Source organism: Centrocercus urophasianus, unplaced genomic scaffold (assembly GCF_019232065.1).
Source record: "Centrocercus urophasianus isolate 14NV4802_14NV808 unplaced genomic scaffold, USGS_Curo_1.0 seq_25, whole genome shotgun sequence".
In the NCBI taxonomy this organism is placed as follows: Eukaryota; Metazoa; Chordata; class Aves; order Galliformes; family Phasianidae; genus Centrocercus; species Centrocercus urophasianus.
This window is the reverse complement of record NW_024884811.1, coordinates 9,799,513-9,819,852: the sequence shown is the minus strand read 5'-3', so window position 1 is coordinate 9,819,852 and position 20,340 is coordinate 9,799,513. Positions and strand designations below refer to the sequence as shown.

The 20,340-nt window shown below is 39.9% G+C and overlaps 1 long non-coding RNA gene across 1 annotated transcript; it reads right to left on the bottom strand.

The window, feature by feature from the left end:
• Positions 1–1,056: 1,056 nt before the first annotated feature.
• On the bottom strand, positions 1,057–19,557 carry LOC122164080. Its single transcript, XR_006170124.1, has 3 exons — positions 19,475–19,557; positions 15,603–15,689; positions 1,057–1,558 (listed from the first exon to the last, which is right to left on the bottom strand). It is a non-coding gene; the product is annotated as an uncharacterized LOC122164080 (long non-coding RNA).
• Between the last annotated feature and the right edge of the window lie 783 nt (positions 19,558–20,340).

Sequence of the window (20,340 nt, the reverse complement as noted above, 5' to 3'; positions counted from 1 at the left end):
ACTTTTCTGGTGGCAAAGAGCATAATAGCCAAAGTGGCATTTTTTGAGAGAGAGGACATAAGGCAACCATGGAAGAAAGAGGAACAGAAAGTGTCAGAACAAACATGAAAAAAGGAAAGTGGAAGAAGAGGAGGCATACAGAGACGGAATCAGAGAAACATGGGAAACATAGCTGTCACATGAGGGGAGATTGAATTAATGTATTCAGGTTTTGACATAACACCTCCCCAGATTTTAGCCATGTTCTAGTTGGCCTTTATCAATGACCTGAATTTGGAGGTCTCACTCTACTACAGAGGAGACCTGAGCAGTTACTGCAGACCAGACTTGCAGCTGTCAAATGGCTTCTTTCATTCAGGGGATAGGAATTGCACTCTGGAAATTCAGAACTGCTCCTCTGGTTGCTTGGACTCCTCTGTGTGAAACAGTTATGCTTTGTGGGCTTTGAGAACTTGAAATCATTCCCTATCAGACTGGCAAATTGTGGTATGTAATTACCAGTGGCCTTTGAAAAATGTTGTCTTTTGTACAGCAGCACAGGATGCTAGAAATCCATTAAAGGTTGTTGTCTCTCAGCAAATGGCTTATTCATGAGAAGTGTAAGTAGAACTCATGAAAGGTACTGATATGTAGAAACACTGGCCTTTGCATCTCCTCAGGACCCAAGAGACAATAGACCCCTTGCAACAACAAAATATTCTTTAAGGGGCCCAGTCTGATGTTGACAGTCAATGAACATTGCTTACAGGAATATATAAAAAAGGATGAACACTGAGAGAAAGTTGAGCAAAGTTAAATAAAAAAAAAAAAAAGGAATGTTGTGGTTTGCAGTTTGGTGAGGGAATGGACGTTGACATTTGGTACAAATGAAAAATGTGGCCGGATTTGATGCATGTGGGAAAGAGCTACCAGTGCAGATAAGATGATATCTCTGTACTGTGGCATCTTGTTCTGTCTCAATGGCAGAACAACTCAGGAGGCATGAATATCACAAGTCTGAAATGCAAGAGAGAATCCATCAGTGTGAAGTACGCAGCCAGGAAGAGGTCACTTGAAATCATTTGTCATGAGAAGTGCCCAAAAAAACAGAAATCATATTTGCAAAAAGCCTATGATATTTCCATTCCTAACGAGAATTAATCCCAGGCACAGTCTGCTGGGAACTTAAAACTAAACAGCAACAATTAGAGGTCCAAATCAAACAGGACCAAAGAAATGCAGCAGTCAGTAGTTGTTAGAGATTGTCCAGTTTCTCAAACAGGAAGAGATTCACAGGAAGAACCAACCACATTGCTGCCACACTGGTGGCTGAGTGCTGATTTACAGCAATGAATTAAGCCTCTTCCTGCTCCCTTGGATAGCTTTGCATTCCTCTGTGAGCTTTTCCACTCTAAAAAGGAGGGAGGCTTCCACCCTGGGAATCTCTTCGTTAGCGTCTTAAGAAGCTGCCTGGATGTGGTTCTGGGTGCTCTGCTGTGGGTGTCCCTGCTTGAGGAAGGTTTGGATCAGATGGTCCAGAGGTCCCTTTTCATCTCAGCCGTTCTGGGATTCTATTAATCTATGACACAAAATGTGGCAAACCATTAGAATGGAAAATCTTCATCTTTGAAGTTGCTGCCCTTAAGAGAAAGTGCAGATAAGTAGCAGACAAGTTAGGAGCAGAATTTGAAACCATCTAGTTCTTCTTATTATAGTACTCTCCAAGTCTAGGAAGCTGTATGAGAACCTCTCAGCTCAGTATTTCAGTTTAATTCAGTTAAAGACAGTCACTACAAGGTACTACACATTATGGGCAAAATATATTCTTAAGTGGCATTTAGTCCTCTGCAAAGCAGCAGTGCACAAAATGGTAGAATAACCAACTCTGTGGGAGTTTCAGGAGGTACTTATGATGGCAAGTTACCCAAGTCCAATTCTGTGTCCCATTTTAACAGCTGGGTGGAAATTTTTGGAGATGTGTCTGCAATTAAGGGGAGAAAGGAAGGCAGTATTTCCTGGAGTTACAGTCCCTCAGAGCATGAATCCTGTGTGGCATAGTGAGAGAGTGACAATAGGTGAAAGTGTTTTCATGTGTTGGTAATCACAATGCCAACACTTTGTAGGGTTTGAGGCTTGCATCAGGACTCTATCAAGATATGACTGCAGTTTTTGTCTAACAGCTTAACATTGGTGTTTGCTGTTAGTGGTAAAGAAAATAGTGCTCAGAATTTTTAAAATTTCTTCCTTTTTGAAGCAAGGTCACAGAGATAATATTTGTTTGGATAACCTGAAATGTCATCTTCTGTTCTTTACTGTGAGGCCATGTATAAATTCAGAGATTGTTAATTCTTATTCTAAGCAAACATGGAGGATGTCCAAACAATAATTGACCTCTCAAGTCAGAGTGAAGTCAGCATATTTTTATTTTAAGAGTTATATGCTAAATCTTCCAAAACTAAACAAGGCTGAGAAATCGCAAAGCAAATAATGAACTGCTAATGCACATTATGCCTATAAAATTATGCAAGTAGTCAAATAGTATTGGCTTTTAGCTAATCACATTCAATTTAATGGGTATATGCAAATATAATTATGCCTTCTTCAGTCATTTACTTTTCAGAACAAAATAATGGCAACAACTCAGATGACCCAACATCAGCCAATACACTTAATCCCAGGCAAAATTCCAGGAGGCCATTTAGGGAACAACTAGCAAATATTGTTCACATTATAGACTCTTGAAGAACTGCAAATATCTAGTTGAGTGGTGTACTGTATACTTTGTAATAATAGAGAAATTGATCTGGAAGGAAAAATCTTTAAATCTGGAGATGATCCAGTACTGTATTTGATCCAATATTAGAAGCCAGGCATTAGCTTTGGGGAACAAATTATTCGACCTGTCCATTAGAAGGGCAGGTAGTGGGGAAGTGGCTTTAAAAGTAAAGAAGGGGGGCTAGATGGTCATTAAAGTTCTTCCCAACCCAAACCATTCTGTGATTCTGTGATTCTGTGATTCTGTGATTCTATGGTTCCGTGATTCTGTGATTCTTTGATTAAATTCCCTCTTTAAGAAAAGATATGAGACATGTTTCCTCTCATTTGTTGACATACGAATTCTGAAGCATAGGAGAAATTAATCGGAATTTGGTGTTTTTATATTTTATCTGTACTAGCAAGTCAATACTAACAATGGAGTCATCAATATTTTCAAAATTATGTCACAGAAAGGGAAAATTTGTTTTTCTACTAGAAATCTAATCAGACTTCTGAATATGTAATGGCATATTAAAAAGATAATTCTCACATTTAAATGATACCTAAAAATTTAGTGAACATTTAAGGCCTAAGCAGTGGCACGGGATAGGGGGATGCCTGAGGCTGGAGGGGGATTGAGAATGTGGGAATGTGAGTAGCACTGCAGTCAGCAGAGACAGCCACTGCCAATTCCCTGTGTAAAATAAACAGAAATCTCATCCTGTTCCTCTTGCCTCTCAGCAATCACTTCCTATTTCTAAACTGGCATTTGTTGCTGACTACAGAGGAATGCAGTAATAATCTGAAATGACAAAATTCCTCATTCGATGAGTATGTGCAAGCTTTCTAAAGCTGCTTAGGTACCTAATTCTTCTGAAATGAATACAGTGAGGTGCCTAAGTGCCTTTTATCAAAGTCCAAATTTTTATCTTGTTTTTTTCCTGGCTTAAGTCTCCTCTGGCAACCCCAGAAAGACTCTGGAGGATTAAATACCTCAGTTTTTCCTGAGGGAAAACCTCAGGATCAGCCTTACTGATCTTGGGTATGAGCAAAGTGGATCTGGGATAAGAAGCCAAAATGAGATGGGCTGACTTGATGGGCACAGCATCACCTCTACCATTATGCGTCTCCACTGCTCTGTGGCAGTAGCACAGCTGAAGAACTCTGCCTGGAGAAGACCCTACCTTGGACATGTATGCCACACCAGGCTTTTGTCTCCCTTGGAAGTGTCAGTGGGCTTTTCCCAACCCTTACGTGTGAGGAAGGATCCACAGCAATGCTCAGTGCTTGTTAACAGTGAAATTGTCTTCTGTGTGCTCATGGTGTGAGGCTGAAAAGAAACACCCTGTCCTCATGTGTAATGAGTTGTCTTCATGTTGGTGATTGTTAACAGAAAGCCCAGCCAGTTGTTTTCTCTTTGTGTATGGTTTGTTTTGGTGATCTCCTAGGCCTCATGACATAACACTCTGTCAAAAGAAACGAAAGCACAATAGTGCAGCTGTAACTGTAAATTAGGAAACTCAACAGAATATCTGTTCTCCCTTACTCCCAGCTTCACTTGCAATCCCATCTTCACTTGCAATTCACCTTGTGTTGAGCAATCCTTTGCTTGGCATACCTGCCCTTGGTGGAAGGTAAAACTTGCGTTTCATTTAGCCATCCATTTTCATATTTCCCCACATCCCCCATAGCCCTGCCCATCTTCCCTTTCCTAAACAAGGCTGAGTTAAACACATGGATGCAGGTCCTATTTGCTAGGCCATGTCCCAGGGAGATATTTCCTTTGCTGAGTCCAACTGAAGTCACCTCCCCAGCTGACAAAGCTGACCAGTGGACTGCCCTGCCCAGACTGCTGTCATTGCTCATTCCTCTGGCCAGAAAAAAAGTGCTCTCTCTCTCTCTCTCTCTCTCTCTCTTTTTTTCTTTCTTTCAGATTTGTCCAACCAATAAGTAAAAATTTTGTCTCCCAAGCAGAGGTGAGGTCATACAGATACTGAGCAGATCTGGGAGCCTGAATGAGCCAGTTATGTCAGCCAGTTAATAACTTTCCTGTTGTCATTTATTTGTCATTCATCCAGAAGAATCCAAAAGTGCTTCACATTCTTTACAATCAGATTATAAACTCTTCTTGCTAATGGGGACACTGTACACTGTGAAAAGTGCAGCACTTCTTAAGAGCAGCGCAGAGCTGCTGTGCTGTGTCATACCCCACTGCTCCATTGGAACAGGAGGCATGGACCATGTTGGGTAACTGAAGCAGAGAGGAAACTTGGTGCCATATCCAGAGACAGCCCAAGTGGGCACTTGACATTTGTTGTCCTGAAGTACAGGATAGACTCTTCCTGCAAAGTACTTTGGAGATGGAGCATGGCATCAGGGCATCACCCCACAGGACAGAGCCCCCTGGTGCCAGCTCTCTAGCTTCCCACTTCTTGCTAATTTGAGCGTTAAACAGAAGTTAGGCATGTACTTATGGTCTTTGCTGTTTCTTAGTGAGACTATGGAAATTACTGTATATGATGCATTAGGAAAGGCTCAGGACAAGATAGAACACACTCTGCCGCTGTCCTTGTTTCTCTGCTTTTTGAGAGTATGAATAGATAGAGAGAGAGAGAGAGAGAGAAAGAAGCTGTATGAATGAGTACACAGCGCACTGACTTTCCAATCCAACACACACAGCACACAGCTTGTTCAAGAAATGTTCAGTCACTCCCTTCTGACATTTCCATTCCAGGAACAGGCTACAGTATTTAATTGTGTCTGCAGCTCTAACCTGTACTCAAATCAATCCTGCCACTCTCTCCAAGTGCTGTCTCAATCACACTCCTTAGTCAGCAATTCATAGTTAATGTTTTGATTTGTTTTCTTGTTTTTCTTTTTTTCTCTGCCCTACCTTCCTCCAAAGGTAAAAGCAACATGCATGGGTAAATACTAATGGAAAATATCCATGAATTTTGAAGCTATCACATTTCTTGCATTCATGAATGCAAGTCCATGTCTCTGATCTGTGAAAAATTATTAGAGAGCCTGAAAAGTGTAGAGTCTTGCATCTGGGGAGGAATAATTCCATGCACCAGTACAGGCTGGGGGATGAGCTGCTGGAGGGGAGCTCTGCGGAGAGGGACCTGGGTGTCCTGGTGGACGACAGGTTGGCCATGAGCCAGCAGTGTGCCCTTGTGGCCAAGAGGGCCAATGGCATCCTGGGGTGCATTAAAAAGAGCGTGGCCAGCAGGTCAAGGGAGGTGATCCTCCCCCTCTGCTCTGCCCTGGTAAGGCCTCATCTGGAGTACTGCGTCCAGTTCTGGGCTCCCCAGTACAAAAAAGACAGGGATCTCTTGGAAAGAGTCCAGCAGAGGGCCACAAAGATGGTGAAGGGCCTGGAGCATCTCTCCTATGAAGAAAGGCTGAGTGAACTGGGTCTGTTCAGCCTTGAGAAAAGAAGACTGAGAGGGAACCTGATCCAGGTCTATGAATATCTAAGGTGTGGGGGGCAGAATGGCGAGGCCGGACTCTTTTCAGTGGTGAGTGGAGACAGGACAAGGGGAAATGGCCAGAAACTGCAGCATAGGAAGTTCTGCACAAATGTGCGCAAGAACTTCTTTACAGTGAGGTGACGGAGCACTGGAACAGGCTGCCCAGGGAGGTGGTGGAGTCTCCTTCTCTGGAGATGTTCAAGACCTGCCTGGATGCCGACCTGTGCGACCTGCTGTAGGGAACCTGCTTTGGCAGGGGGTTGGACTCGATGATCTCTGTAGGCCCCTTCCAACCCCTACAATTCTTTGATTCTATGAAAACTGCCCACAATTTTTGTAACGACCCTTTTCTGGAAAAAAGGCCTCTATTTATTTCATGAGCTGATGAAACCCATGTGAAAATTATCAGTGTCTGAAGACAATTACTCTAGGTTTCCTTTGTCTTTTCTTTTTCTTTCTTGTATGTTAATAGAACTGCTCCAGCTAATTGAACTGTGCCTCTTTATGACTTTATACTTCCTTATAAGGAATGATAAAAGAAATGGTTCAGTACTGTATTTGATTAGTATCAGTGCTGTTACAAATAATGTTGTGCAAGAGCTGGTAGATGGAAGGACCTTGGAACTTGCCTCATTAAATCTTTCTACTGCAGACAATTTTGGGTCCCATCATGTCCTGCCCTATACATCATCAAAAACTTGGCAAAATTTTAGAGAAATTTTTAGAATCAACGATGGTTTAATTAGGGTTAAGAAAAATAAAAAGTACTAACTTTGGAAACACTTTGATACTCTCTGTCCCTCTCTTTTTTAGTTTTTCTCTCTCTTATTTTTTTTTTTTTTTTGAGAAATGTGAACCTCTCCGTTTTGTGGCTGATACTGAACTATTTATCTTGGAAAATTATTCTTGTGTTACTCTTTGCCTTTAGAGCATAGGATCTTCTGTCACACATTTTTTTCTGTTGCAGAGCACACTCCCCTGGGAGCTGCTGGTGGGATGGGATCACAAGTGCAGTGCAACAAGGGAGATGAGATATAATAAAACAGACTTTCTGTTTGCATAAAATACATTTGATTAAATACATTTAATCAAAACCATTTTCCAATACATCTACAGAGGGTTATTAGGACCAGCTTTAATTAACCCCCATTGGTCCTGCTTTTGGTAGACTAACCTGATGCATCTTCACAGACTGGGCAGTGACAGGCTGAAAAACACCAGGGTGAAACAGACCCAGAAGTTGCAGTGAATAAGTCAGGATGAATAAGAGTCAGCTCTGCTCCCTTGAATAAGGCAAGCCACATGGTGGGCTACAAAAGAATTAATTTGGCCAGCAGAGTGAGGAGAGCAGCTTTCCTCCTTTACCCAATGCTGGTGAGGTCATAACTGGATGACTTAGTTTGGTTTTGGGGAATGTAGAAAAAAAGGAGAAGGCCCAGTGGAAGGCTCTAAGTTGTGGGGGCAGCAAGTTACTGCACAGCAGTAAAGGATCTAAGGGAACTGGGCTTGTTTATTTTGGTGTGAAAGAATTTAAGAGGTGATCTCGTAAAAGACTACATGTTGTTGAAAGGGAGTTGTTAGGACTATGGATTCAAGTTCTTCTTAGTTGTGGTAGATGATATGACAATACACGACAACAAAAAGCTACAGTACGTGCTTTTCAGGCAGACCTTAAGAAAAGATTTATCATAGGAGGTTGCTGCAGCACAGAGGAGAGTTACTGAGGAAGGTTTTTGAATCACTGCCATTAAAGGTTTTCACGACTAGGCTAGACAAAGGTGTAATTGACCTCAACTCATGTTGGTGATAGGCCTATTTGAGCAGAAGGACTTGAAGGAACTTGAAGAGGTACAACCAACATTTTTTTGGCTCCAATTCTCTCACCAATTCAGATTTGGAGACAAAAGTTCGTACTCCCATATCTGGGGGAAATCTCTGTTCTTGTCTACCTCTAATCCCTGGCACTGTTGCCATTCTCTCACTCTTTCCCTGGCAGCATCTGATGTCCATTTAATGATGTGGCAAACCCTCTTTATGATAGCTTTTGCGTCAGAGATTAATTTGGTGACAGTCATTAATTGCTTCCAGAATTTATTAACTAAAAACTATTTCTGTTGATTTAATCTCTTACACATTCTTGTCTGGTGGAAATTGGTAGACCAGCATATTTATCCTAGACCCTATTCCAAGCCTGGCTTTTAAAACCCTGTATGAAGACCATTTGATCATCATAGACAGTAGCTGCTGAATCTGAAAGTAGCAAGCCGAAAGTCATCTTGTGCAATAAAAAAGATTTGACAAGTCAAACTTGAATAGGGTTTGATACAGGAAGGTGTTAAAGAGTGGTTGTTCCAACTGTCCTGTGATTAGTTTTATGTAAGCGCATGATGAATGCACGAAAGGGCAACATCACTCTAAAATACTCTGAAAAGCAAAAACTGTAAGCCTGTCAGTTTTCCAAGATGCTTTCTGCTACTGCAAACCACCTGTGGCTATCTATAATCAGCAAATCTGTTTTTACTAGTCTTTTCATTAGGCTTCAATATACGAAGAGGGCAGTCTGAACTTTTTAATTGAATAAACAGAGCTTCAAACAGCTCCTACAGATGACCTGAGTACTCTGCGGCCTTGGCAAATTTTCTGATGTAATTTGCTCAGAGTGGTATTACCTGCAGTACTGATAAAGGTCCCACTTTCAAACTCTTGTCAGTTAGTCTTTAAATTCCTGCCCAAACCTGCTTTTGAAAGAATACCTTTTAGTAATGGCTCTCCAGGCATACCCGAGAATAATGAATAAATCAAAAGCCAAAGCAAACCAAAACCAGTTTTTTCTTTGCAATGTAAGTCAAAGGCCAGCATCTCAACAGTAAAATCTTTGCTGTCTATAGGCCATTTTGCACATTGTTATCAGCAAAATGAGACTTAATATCTGTTTTGAGAGACATCGGGTTAACTTACTGCTAAGGCACAATTCCTGCATTTACTCCTGAGTATGATCTATCCTGTGAAAAGAAAATTAATCTGAATTGCTCAGGACGCATACTTTCTGTGTATGAATGATCTGTACATGATACACTTCCCTCTTTTGGTTCAAAATATTTTCAAACTGAATTTGGAAACTGAAGTATAGAGACTGTGAATACTAATATTGTAATGGGATGTAAATAGCCACAGTAGCCAACCTGATTTAAGGGACCTAATTCAGCTTCTGTTTAACTCCATTAGTAAATAGATCACACTCATCAAGATGCAAAAGCCAAAAACAGATAACAGATTGAAGTATCCAGTTCAGCATTTAGAAGGATGGACTTGTTTGTCTCTTTATTCCTTGGCTGTAATAGATCTCCAGTGCCTTAATGATAGATAAATCAGTAGAACTATTGCTCTGATTTCATTAGATAGCGGTGTGTGTGAATAGCAACAGATGGACACTTTTTTAAATTGCAGACTAGTAGTTCTCATCCTTCCGTGTTTTTTTTCCCTCTCCAGACAGAGCACTGCCTCAGTTTCTGAGCCTAGGCAGGCTGCCTGCAGAATCAACCTCACACTCCCACCACATAGGAGCTGCTAAAAGTATGACTGCATGGATGACCATGGGCTAATCCAAATTATGACCCGTTAAGATCAATACATAGTCAAACAAGTTTTCTTCAACCTATTAGATGTTATATCAAAATAAAAAAGATGCAACTGGTTTTTATGTAAAACCAACAGAGGAACTAGATATAGAATTGAGGGAAACAACTCTTCCCCACACATCTTTAAAGAGAACATAAGGTGTGGCTCAAGAAACTGAACTAAGACCAGATATTGCTGGACATACCGAAGTCAATGAGAAAGCTGCTCTTTATTTTGGATATGCTATTACACAAGTAGATCAATGCTTTATTCTTTTCAAGAATCGTAAGATATAACATAGAAAAATTGTTCTGAAAAGAGAACAATCCTGATCTTGTAAAAAGCTACATATAAAACAAGCAAGGCAAAAGCAGTCCTTCATCACTTTACCAGCCTTATGAGTAACCAAAGGTGGAATTTGGATCTTTGTAGTATGTTCAGTTTCCAAAACATGTAGAGGCAAATGGTTTGATTTGAGCCTTGCTGCCCCTCAGCGTGGGGTGGTGTTTGTTTTGCAGAGCTTTAACAGATTTGCTTTTCAAATAAACTAAGAACAATGGTAATAAAACACTTTTCATTTCTAACTGTTCTTTCATCTAACATGTCAAAGCTCTTTGTGCAAGCTAAACATTTCTCACAATGCTGAAATGTAGGTGTGGATTATTACCTCCATGGCAATATTAAATAAAACATATTAAGACAGACTGAAAATGTTTTGCTAAAGCTGGCAAAAAAAATGAAAACAGGATCGAGGACAGAAGATGCTGTATAGACAGTGCAGAGAAAGCCACATGTGTTTAATCTGCAAGTCCACCTTCCTCTGTTTTGGTGTTCAGATGATGTTTTACTTTTTTTTTCTTGATCATTACATCAGAGGTGACAGAGAATACAAAAATACTGATAACTAACAAAAAAACATTCGAATTCCAGCTCAAACTCAGCTGTATTTTAGAGATCTCCATGTCCCTCTACCCTGTCATTAAGGGAGCAGGCATGTGGTGTCTACAAAAACGTTGGGTAAGAACCCTTCAAGAAAAGGATTGTTTTCTCTCCTCCTCTCAAAATAAGTACCAGCTGCTGAAGTCTTCAATCTTCTCTACAGCTGGGATTTTAGACGAGTGAAATGTCAAGAGAGCTGTCACTGAGTAAACCAGTACTGCAGTTACCACCACAGTCTATGACTCAGTTCCACTCAAGGCAATCTGAAGGTATCCCAAAGCTTTTCAACAAGTGAGACTATGTAGGCTGAGCAGAAGTCAGACCCTTGCTGTTGTGTGCCACCATGGTGGCGATGCTGCAGAGTTGCAGCTTTGCTCTGAGGTCAGAATTGGGTGGCACAGGACTTGTATATGCTATAAGCATATACAAGTGAAAGAGATCACCATGCTAATGATCCTGCAGTCTGTAATTTCCATGCCATCTACCCACAGTGCTACCTACAGCCTGTCTACAGACAGGGATCAAAGCAGATTGTGCTGCCCTGTGCTTGACTCCCCCCCTACATTGTATTAACAGGCAGTTTTGAGCCTATGAGACGAGCCCTCTCCACAGCCTGCTGGTGGTTACAGCATGATGTCCTTTTATATATGATGTGTGAAGGGATGGATCATAGACAGTGAACAAGTCCAGTCTTGAGATGAGCCTCAGATCAAGGTTCATATGCAGAACAGAGAAACACACTCTGTGTCACTGCGCCTTGAATAAATAGAACATAGATCTGAAAGCACAGCTGGTACCAGCATCCTTATTCCAGGAAGGCTTTACACTTCTCACTCTACACATTTGTTGTTTGGATCCAGGAGCAGCTTCACCAGCAGACATGAATGAATGATGGAGGAAGGCCAAGATATCCACCCTTCATTTACCAGCTGGCCATGAGGTTTTGGGAGTACTGGGCTTTGTGGTAGCTTTTCCAATACTGCAGATTCCTTTCTGGTCCTCAGCATGGTATTTATTTTTTTCATTAAACACGAAAGGAGGGAAAAGTGGAGGAAAACTTAATTATTTAGTGAATAGTTTGCTACTATTCTTCAGCAGGTATTAAGAAACCCATCTGGATTTCCTAGTGACTGAAAAACACTTTCTGGCAATGTGTTTTCTGTTATCTTGGGATGCTTCTGGATTTTCTACTCTAATGGCAATTATCTCAGTGAAACAGCAGTTTCCCTCCTCCCATCCATGCTTTGCATTGAAACAAAGAAGAAACCTATGTCTGCTTGTTTTATGCAGCTTGACCCCCAGCCTGCAATTTTTATGATTTGTGCATCAGTGAAAGGCAAAGAAAGGGGGAAAAAGCAAAAGCACAAGGAATACAAGGAGAAAGAAGCATCATCTTTCCCAAGCTGCCCTAGGATTGACCGCAACTCAGCTAGAGCTGATTTGTGGCCATCGAGTAAGCGAATACAAAAGCATCAGGGAGAAGGCACAAAAGGCTCTCCTTTAGGACTGACAGCTTGTTAAGGACCATTATCAGTACAAGTTCAGCTTAAATGACAGGGTCACCTATATGATGCTGTTTGGGCTCCCTACCTTGGTCTCGTAGTATCTTGCCACATCTTTATTCAGAGGATTTATCTGTCAAGCACAGAACCTTGAATTAACCAACATTTATCCTTAGCTGCCTGAATATATTCACTATATCTGAATATACTCACTGTTGACTGAAAGGATATCACGCTACCCACCATCCTCCCACATTGTTAGAAGAAAGAGAAATCACTTGAATAAGAATCTGCTTTTTATTTTAACTTTAAAAGCCATATTTCATTAGCAAAATGAAATCAATTAGTGGCAAGGGTCTACATGGGAAGTATTACAGTGGCCTATTATTTTTTCAGGCATCTAATATAACAGCTGTGTCCTAGGGATCCTGTGGCCCAGGATAATGATAGAATCTGATTGTCATGCAGGACCTGACAAATGGAAGAACCATTCCTGCACTTCAAAATAGTAGGACCATGAGTGAAGAGAACATAATTTACCTAGAGAGAGAGAAATAGTTTAGTTTAATGCTTTGTAGTATTGCCTGGTTCCTTAAAAATTTCACAGCTTAATCACTCTCATTTTATTGCCTCCTTATTGAGGAAATAAACTCCAGATAAACTTGAATTAAATGAATGTTACAATTTTGAAATATTATAGATGAAAGTTGATCAGCATCCTGTGTATGAGAAAGAAAAATAAATGAAGAAAACCACATTCTTTTTGGAACAGTAGAATTTATTATTAGGTTGTCAGAGATCTCCCTACTGACCGCTCTTGTTAAGGAGCAAGATGGTAAGCGAATTCTTAACACCTGAAGAATTCTTAATCACCTGAAGAATACTCAATTGAACATGCACTTTCCACATCTGTCAGGATGAGTTCATGATGCCCTTACTTTTTCCAATAGCATCCAGGGAAGGAGGCACATGGGAAAAGGAAAGTTAAGGTGATCTGGTTCACACAGGTCAGATTTCTTCCCCTGCTCAGTATCTGTGCAAAGTCTCTGGCTCCAGTTCATCAGCAGCAACAGAGGACTGTTTAACTCAACAAGCCTGTCGTGGGATTTTATGTTCTTTTGGGCTTTGCATGAAAGACAATCCTTGTTTTAGAAAACCACTTCTTTTGTCCTTCAGAAACCGATACTAATTTGAATAAATAGTAAGAACTGGTGACACAGGGAAGACAAAAAAAAAAAAAACAACCATCACAAATAAAAGGCTCAGCAGATGTAAATCAGCATGAGTCTATTGACTTCAGAGGAGCTACATTGCTGTAGACGAACTGAGGTTATTGACACCACTATGGCTGGAGATGTGACATTCTCTTTGGGAGGAGTCTTATCAGTGGCAGTTTATTTTATTACCTTTTCCCTGCTTAGCTTGTACTTTTCTGACATTACATCCTCATCTTCTATGTAATAATCAAGCTTACTCTCTTTCAGATGCTGAAGTTAAGTAACCATGCTACTTTAACTGTGGTTTGGGCTGGAGAAGAGGCCCTTGGCATCCTGTAACTCTTCAGTGATGTTTGTGCATTAAAAGAAAATTGAAGAAACTAGGACAATTTGGTTAAAAAAGAAGGTTGTGTGAGTTTAAGGCTGCTCAAGGGCAACCTTAATTTATGTGCCAATAAGTTACACAAATATTTTCTCTACTATTCAATTAAGAACAAGTAGTTTCCTCGGCAACGGCCACATTACATGGAACTTATCCGAGCCCTGAGTTCCAGTGGAATACTTTCCCTAAGAAAGGAACATACTCATCTATCATGTAAATGTCTAATTTGTACATGGTTTTGAGAGAAAGAGAAGAAAATGGAATTTCCGGCAAGTTAACACAGCTCTTCTATTGTACAAGAATCAGGCCATTCTCTTTTCAGTTATTTTCCTCTGCTCTTCATTCCTCTTTTGATGATAACTTTCATATGAAAATTGTGAAAGAATAAGTACTGTGAAGGGATTGTATTAAAATCTGTAGAAAGAGGGCAAGATGTTAGTGAAAAGATACATTTAGGGAAATCCAGTTTAAAAACAGGAAGATGGCAGTCTATTTTATTTATTAATGCTGCTGCTGCTGCTGCTGAAAAAGCGTGCTGTGGTCAGTTCTGATAACAGTGATTGGTTCTTTTGTGGGTAAAAATAAAGGATCCCAGCCTGATTACACATCAGATTGCTATTTCCTTTTAAGCTATCACCTTTCTCAGTGCTGCAGTTACTCTGCCCAAAACCCTTGCCAAATTTCTGGATTTTCATGCATGCAGATCCCTTTGGAGGTGTACCTCCAGCATAGCTATTACCATAATAAGGGCCCTTTCCCATTCCTGAGACATTCCCCAAAAAGCAAATTGAAAATCTGCCATTGAAGCCCAGCATAAACATCATCTCTGGGTGTGAAAACATGCGGCTCTGTAAAAAAGGGAGAAGCCTGCCCCACCTTCCTTTTGGAAGGAATGCATTGTTCCCTTTCCATAGGCTCCAACTCTCTTTCCAGTTGAGGCTGTGATGGTTTCACCAGCAAAGTCTGTGCTTTACTCCCCCATTCTCATAACTCTGTCATGGCAAATGGATTTGGCATTGTCAGATTCAATCTCCCAGGGAATGTTTATGCAAATCTGGAATAAAATCTGTCCCTCTGCTTTCATACCATAGTGTACATTCAATACATACGTCAATTTTACATCTTCACGATGCAATTCAACAGCATTTTTCCCCATTACAGTGCTCATTAACAGAATTAAGCTGGAGTTCATTGTTTTATTTTGTTAGAGAATATTCCTATACTGGTAGTATGTAGCAGTATCTGAGTCTATTATGTTTTCCTCCCATCTCCCATCTGCTTATTTGCTTCAGTTCATTCAATATAAAAATGAAAGATCTCTTGTTTAATCACATCTTTCAGTATAAAAAAAAAAGATGCAGGATTATGTAACAGACATCTTATTGTAGCTTCCCTATCCTACTGAGCTGTATTCTACTCTGAAGTAACAACCATTCTGTGCCACACTGCAAAAATAATTTATCATAATCTACTATTAGATTAATTATTTCCTGTTTTACAAGTCCCTGAGTTACTAACCCAGAGATAATAAATTGCGGATTACATATCCGCTATTTGAGGCCTGCATGAAGGTGTGATTGTGATGAAACACATACGTTTTACTTGATAAAATAATCAGAGTTGACAATTGTATGGCTAATGCAAGATTTTCAGGGACTGTCATTATTTATTTTCTTTAAGCACCTGGGCATTACATATGAAGTGATAAACACATTCTCAGCTTGTATGATCTTACCTTGTTTTGCTTCTCTCCACCCAGCTGCACATATCCTTCAGCCAGCCATCTCTCTTAACACACAGTTCTCTAGCTGATGACTGCAGGCTGGAATATCAAAAGTCATAGCAAAGTTACCTCTTCTGTGAACAGTCCAAATAGGGGTGAGACAGGAAACACAGGTCACTGCTTGTTGCTTTGTGTACATACAAGGTCTGATTTTTCTTTTGTCCACTGGGAGCTGAAATATTTTTGCTAACTTTGGTGTATTTTTGTCTTGCCCTGCTAACTCCAGTGAGAAGGTGCTGTGAATTGGAATTTTGCTAGTTCAGAAGATGTTGTGGATATTTTCCTCATTTTTTGTGGATGAGGTACAGGCATCTCTACTAGCATCTCTGTGGTTACTTGCAAGCCTGTTAGCTTGAATTTTGGAAGAATGTGTAAATATGTTACTTTTAAAATTTTTTTTTAATTGCAATAGTGCTAAGTTATTAAATACTACATCTGCAAGAAATAACTTATAACATGAATTTTGAAGTAGATACTAAATTTTGTCCTATCTCTTTCCAGTAAAGTGTTTGACAAAATCACCAAGAACTAAATTTCAGTCCCTTAAATTCATCATAACCTTCATGGAGCTCTGACACTTTCAGTCATGCCACTGTCATAAATCCAGACATCAAATCAGAATCATTCTGACATACTCTAACTTCTCCTTCCTTCAAGTCATAATGTATTTCAGGCCACATCACTGAACATATTGAGCAATAATTCAGAAAATGCTTCTTACACACATTTTATACATTCTCTCCTTTCAGGAGGAAAATTACACTTAGGCAGCGAAACAATGTGACAGAAAACTTCACTGTGCATAATCAAGTAACTAAAAAAGCATGCACACAAAATAAAAATCTCTTTGTGAAACATAATTTTAAGATTTGGAGACCTCAAACGTAGCACTTTTTAAAAATGCTAGATTAATACACTTATCTGTGTCACGATAAAGTTTCACACTCAGCTAGACAAGCTTTTGTAGTGAGGTTCAGAAACAGTGGGCAGGAGACTAACACATCCAGGCATTTAAAAAGATTCAGGTAACCAGTGCTGGAGGCCTAACTCCCTGTATGGACAAAGTGGAAACAACCATTGCTCCATGAACATCATCGAAGTACAACTTTTTACTTGAATCACAGTAATGGAATTTTTTTGGAGCTCTTTGAATATTCCCAGTGTATCATGAGTTATTGATGTGTGAGAAAATGTGGATACTAACTAGGTAATAAACAATTTAATATTACACATATGTCAAAATAATGAGCCATTTTCCCCAGTAGTTACTATTTAGATATTCAAGAAAACTTTGCAGTCAAGATATGTTACAGTCTTGAAGGTAAATGTAGGATCCTGTTGATGATGAGAAGCTCTACAAATTCACATTTCACCAGACAGATCTAGACATGGACTCTGAGAATTTGGTCCTGTTATTTTAACGAAATGTTTCAAATTATCTTTAGCACGTCATGGTTATGTGCACTGTACAACATTGTACAACAACATCCTACTTATTTGTCTAATGGTTATGTTTTTGTGAGCATATGTTATGGTCTTTTGAGAGAGAAGTAAGCATTTTATATGAACAAAATATGTTTAGTTACCATAAAGAATTCAGAGTTGCTTTCATCTGGGCTTATGGTGCCTTTCTCACTAAAAGCCTGAAGTTAGGAAGAATGTGGAAGCTGAAAGAGCTAATATAGCTCTAAGATAGCTAAGGGCCATTTATACAAAAACTGCTGTTTAAAAGATTTCCTTCCAGCTCTGATTTGAACTCTGCTGTAAACAACAGTCTCTCCTTTACTTTTAAGATCCCTCTTGAAATGTTGATATGCTGCAACATTTTGAAAGAGGTCTGTGCCACAAGCAAAAAATAGTTTTAATTATTGGCAACTCTTCTTTAGCTATGTTTTCTGAGAAAAAAGAGCATTGTCTAATTAGTTATTTTGTTGATAGAGTTAAACATGTGGCTTGACATACTTCTTGTGCCTGCATTAATTATTCAGCTGCCTTGTACACCGCTTCAAATGTCCACGGAGGTGGTGGAACCCTGGAGGTGTTCAAGAAACTTTCCAACGTTGTACTGAGGGACACAGTTTAGTGGGAAATATTGCTGATAGGTGGACAATTGGTCTGGATAATAATGAAGATCTTTTTCAAACGTGGTGATTCAACTATTCTATTTTTCTCTATTTTCAAGACCAGTTACTGTGCCAGTCCTTTTTGATGCACTTCTAACGAGCACAGAAGGCCAATATTCATACCTTGATCTACTAGTGGTAAGTGGAAACCTTAAGCAAGTTCCGTAACTGCGCTGATCATGTTATTGAGATGTGAGTCTGCCCTTCTAAAGTCACAGAAATAATGTGAAAGATGTGTGCAGGTAAGTGTTGTGGTTTGAACTGACAAGCAGCTAAACATCACACAGCTTTTCACACAGGCCTCCCTTGCCCATAGCTTGGGGAGAGAAACTTAAAAAAGAAAAAAAGGTAAAACTCATAGGCTGAGTTTTACTAAGAAAGAGAAGGAAGAGAGAAGTAATAGAAAGGATACTAAAACATAAACCAGAACACAGGATCATGCCAGACACTTTGAAGAAAAGAAATTCTGTCCCAGCTGAAAGCAGGATGATAAGAAATTGTGTGTAGAAGTGTGGAGACAGATTAGTTATTTACCCTCTTTGAGAGCAATGCAAAACTATTTCCTTCTCACAAATAAAATGACAAATGCTTCCCTCAGTAATTTCAGTGCCATTCTATTACATTTTTCATTCTAGTGGCAATGACGTAACTCAGAGTTTGGTGCAATGTGCTTTGTTGAGACATCTGCCAAATTTAATAAATTGATAGGGAATCTTTTAAGCTGGATTTGGCTTGCATAGTCTGATTAAACAGGGGCAGTGCTCCCAGTATGTGTTAGATGTACTTTTGGGTAAAGATCAGATTTGCCTGCTTGGCTGAATTTTACCTTTCTGTCTCCATCAGGTCTGATGATAATTTTCAGAATTATTTTGTGACTCTTTCAGACCAGATATCTTCTATTTTGATGACAAGAAGTCAAATTCTGTGCATATCCTATTAAAGCTTATTTAGCATCTTTCATCTTTTTCCATTCTCTATCATTTTGAATGAATCTCTTTTGATTTCATTAGAGAGATCATTTTCTCCAGAAACCAACAGACTACGTGTACATCTATGCTTCTGCTGACAGGGCCAGTTAGCCATCTGGAACCAGAGGAAGTTTTGCAATAAGAAAAACAAAGCATTTTATCTAGATTCTATTGCCCTAGAGGACTCTTGGAGACAAAGGGACAACTTACACAATTTCTTCCACTTTCGGATTACTTCAAATGAGAACTCAGAACTTCCACCCTTCATTACCTGGTTGCAGGCAGAATTTTTTTTCTATTTCTTTGCTACCAAAAAAAAAAAAAAGTGTGTTGGAGGAGAACTTCAGACACCAGACAGAAGATTTTTGTGTTACTCTTATGATAGGAGATGAGATAGGATATGAGAGCCTCAGCTCTATTTTGCTAGGCACTGTAGAAACACAGAATGAGACATGCAACCTTCAGGATTTTACAGTCTAGCCAGAAAAGAAAGCGAAGATGAAAGAGGCAAAGACTTGGGCAATTCATACTCCGTGTTTTTGTTTTTGCTGTTTCTTTGTTCCTTTTTTTTTTTTTTTTCCCGCCAAAAAGAAATTCTCTTTTTACACTGACCTTTGTGTGCCAAATCAGGGAGTAAATCTGAACATGCACGGAGCCATCAGCATCTATTACATTTTCTCAGTCATATCTGAAATCTTGAATATTATAAAAGAATAGATTAATGAAAACTCACGTTCACGATGCCCACAAATCCTTGCAGCCTCATACTAGTATTTCAGGAGCAGAGGAAATGCACCCAGCCCATTCACATTGCATTGATTCAGGAATTGGACCTTGCACAGATGTAGTATGAATCATAGAATCATAAAGCGGCTTAAGTTGGAATGGACTTTAAGATCACCCAGTTCCATCCCCACTGCCATGGGCATGCTACCCTCCACCAGATCAGGCTGACCAGGGCCCCACCCAACTTGGCCTTGAATGACTTCAAGGATGGGGCATCCTCAGCTTTTCTGGGCAGCCTGTGCCAGTACCTCACTGCCCTCTGAGTAAAGAATTTCTTCCTAACATCTAACCTAATTTTTCTGACTTGTTTTAGCATAAAGCCATTCCCCCTCCTCCTACCACTATTAGATCAGATAAACTCCCTTTAAGTACTGGAAGGCTGCAATGAGGTCTCCCTGGAACCATCTCTTCTCAAAGCTGAACAAGCCCAACTCTGTCACCATTTCTTCACAAGAGAGGTGCTTCAGCCCTCTGATAATCTTTGCGGACATCTTCTGGACTTGCTCCAACAATTCCACATCTTTCTTGTGTTGGGGAATGGATGTGGTGGTGGTTCTCTCACCAGTCCTTTTTTAGCTGTGCTGACATGCAGGCTTACATCCTACACAAGATGCATACCAAGTGGATCTGGGTTCAAATTCAGCTTTGTCTCCAGGTCAGAAATGTAGCTGGAAAAGAGTTTTGTTGATGTCTGTGATGGTGCAAGGAGCTCGGATAACTAGGCTTGGGTATCTGCTTTTAGGATCAGGAGATAAGACTTGCTGTTGGAGTGAAGCTAGCACTACTGCATATAGGCTGGTGGAAAATGCTGCA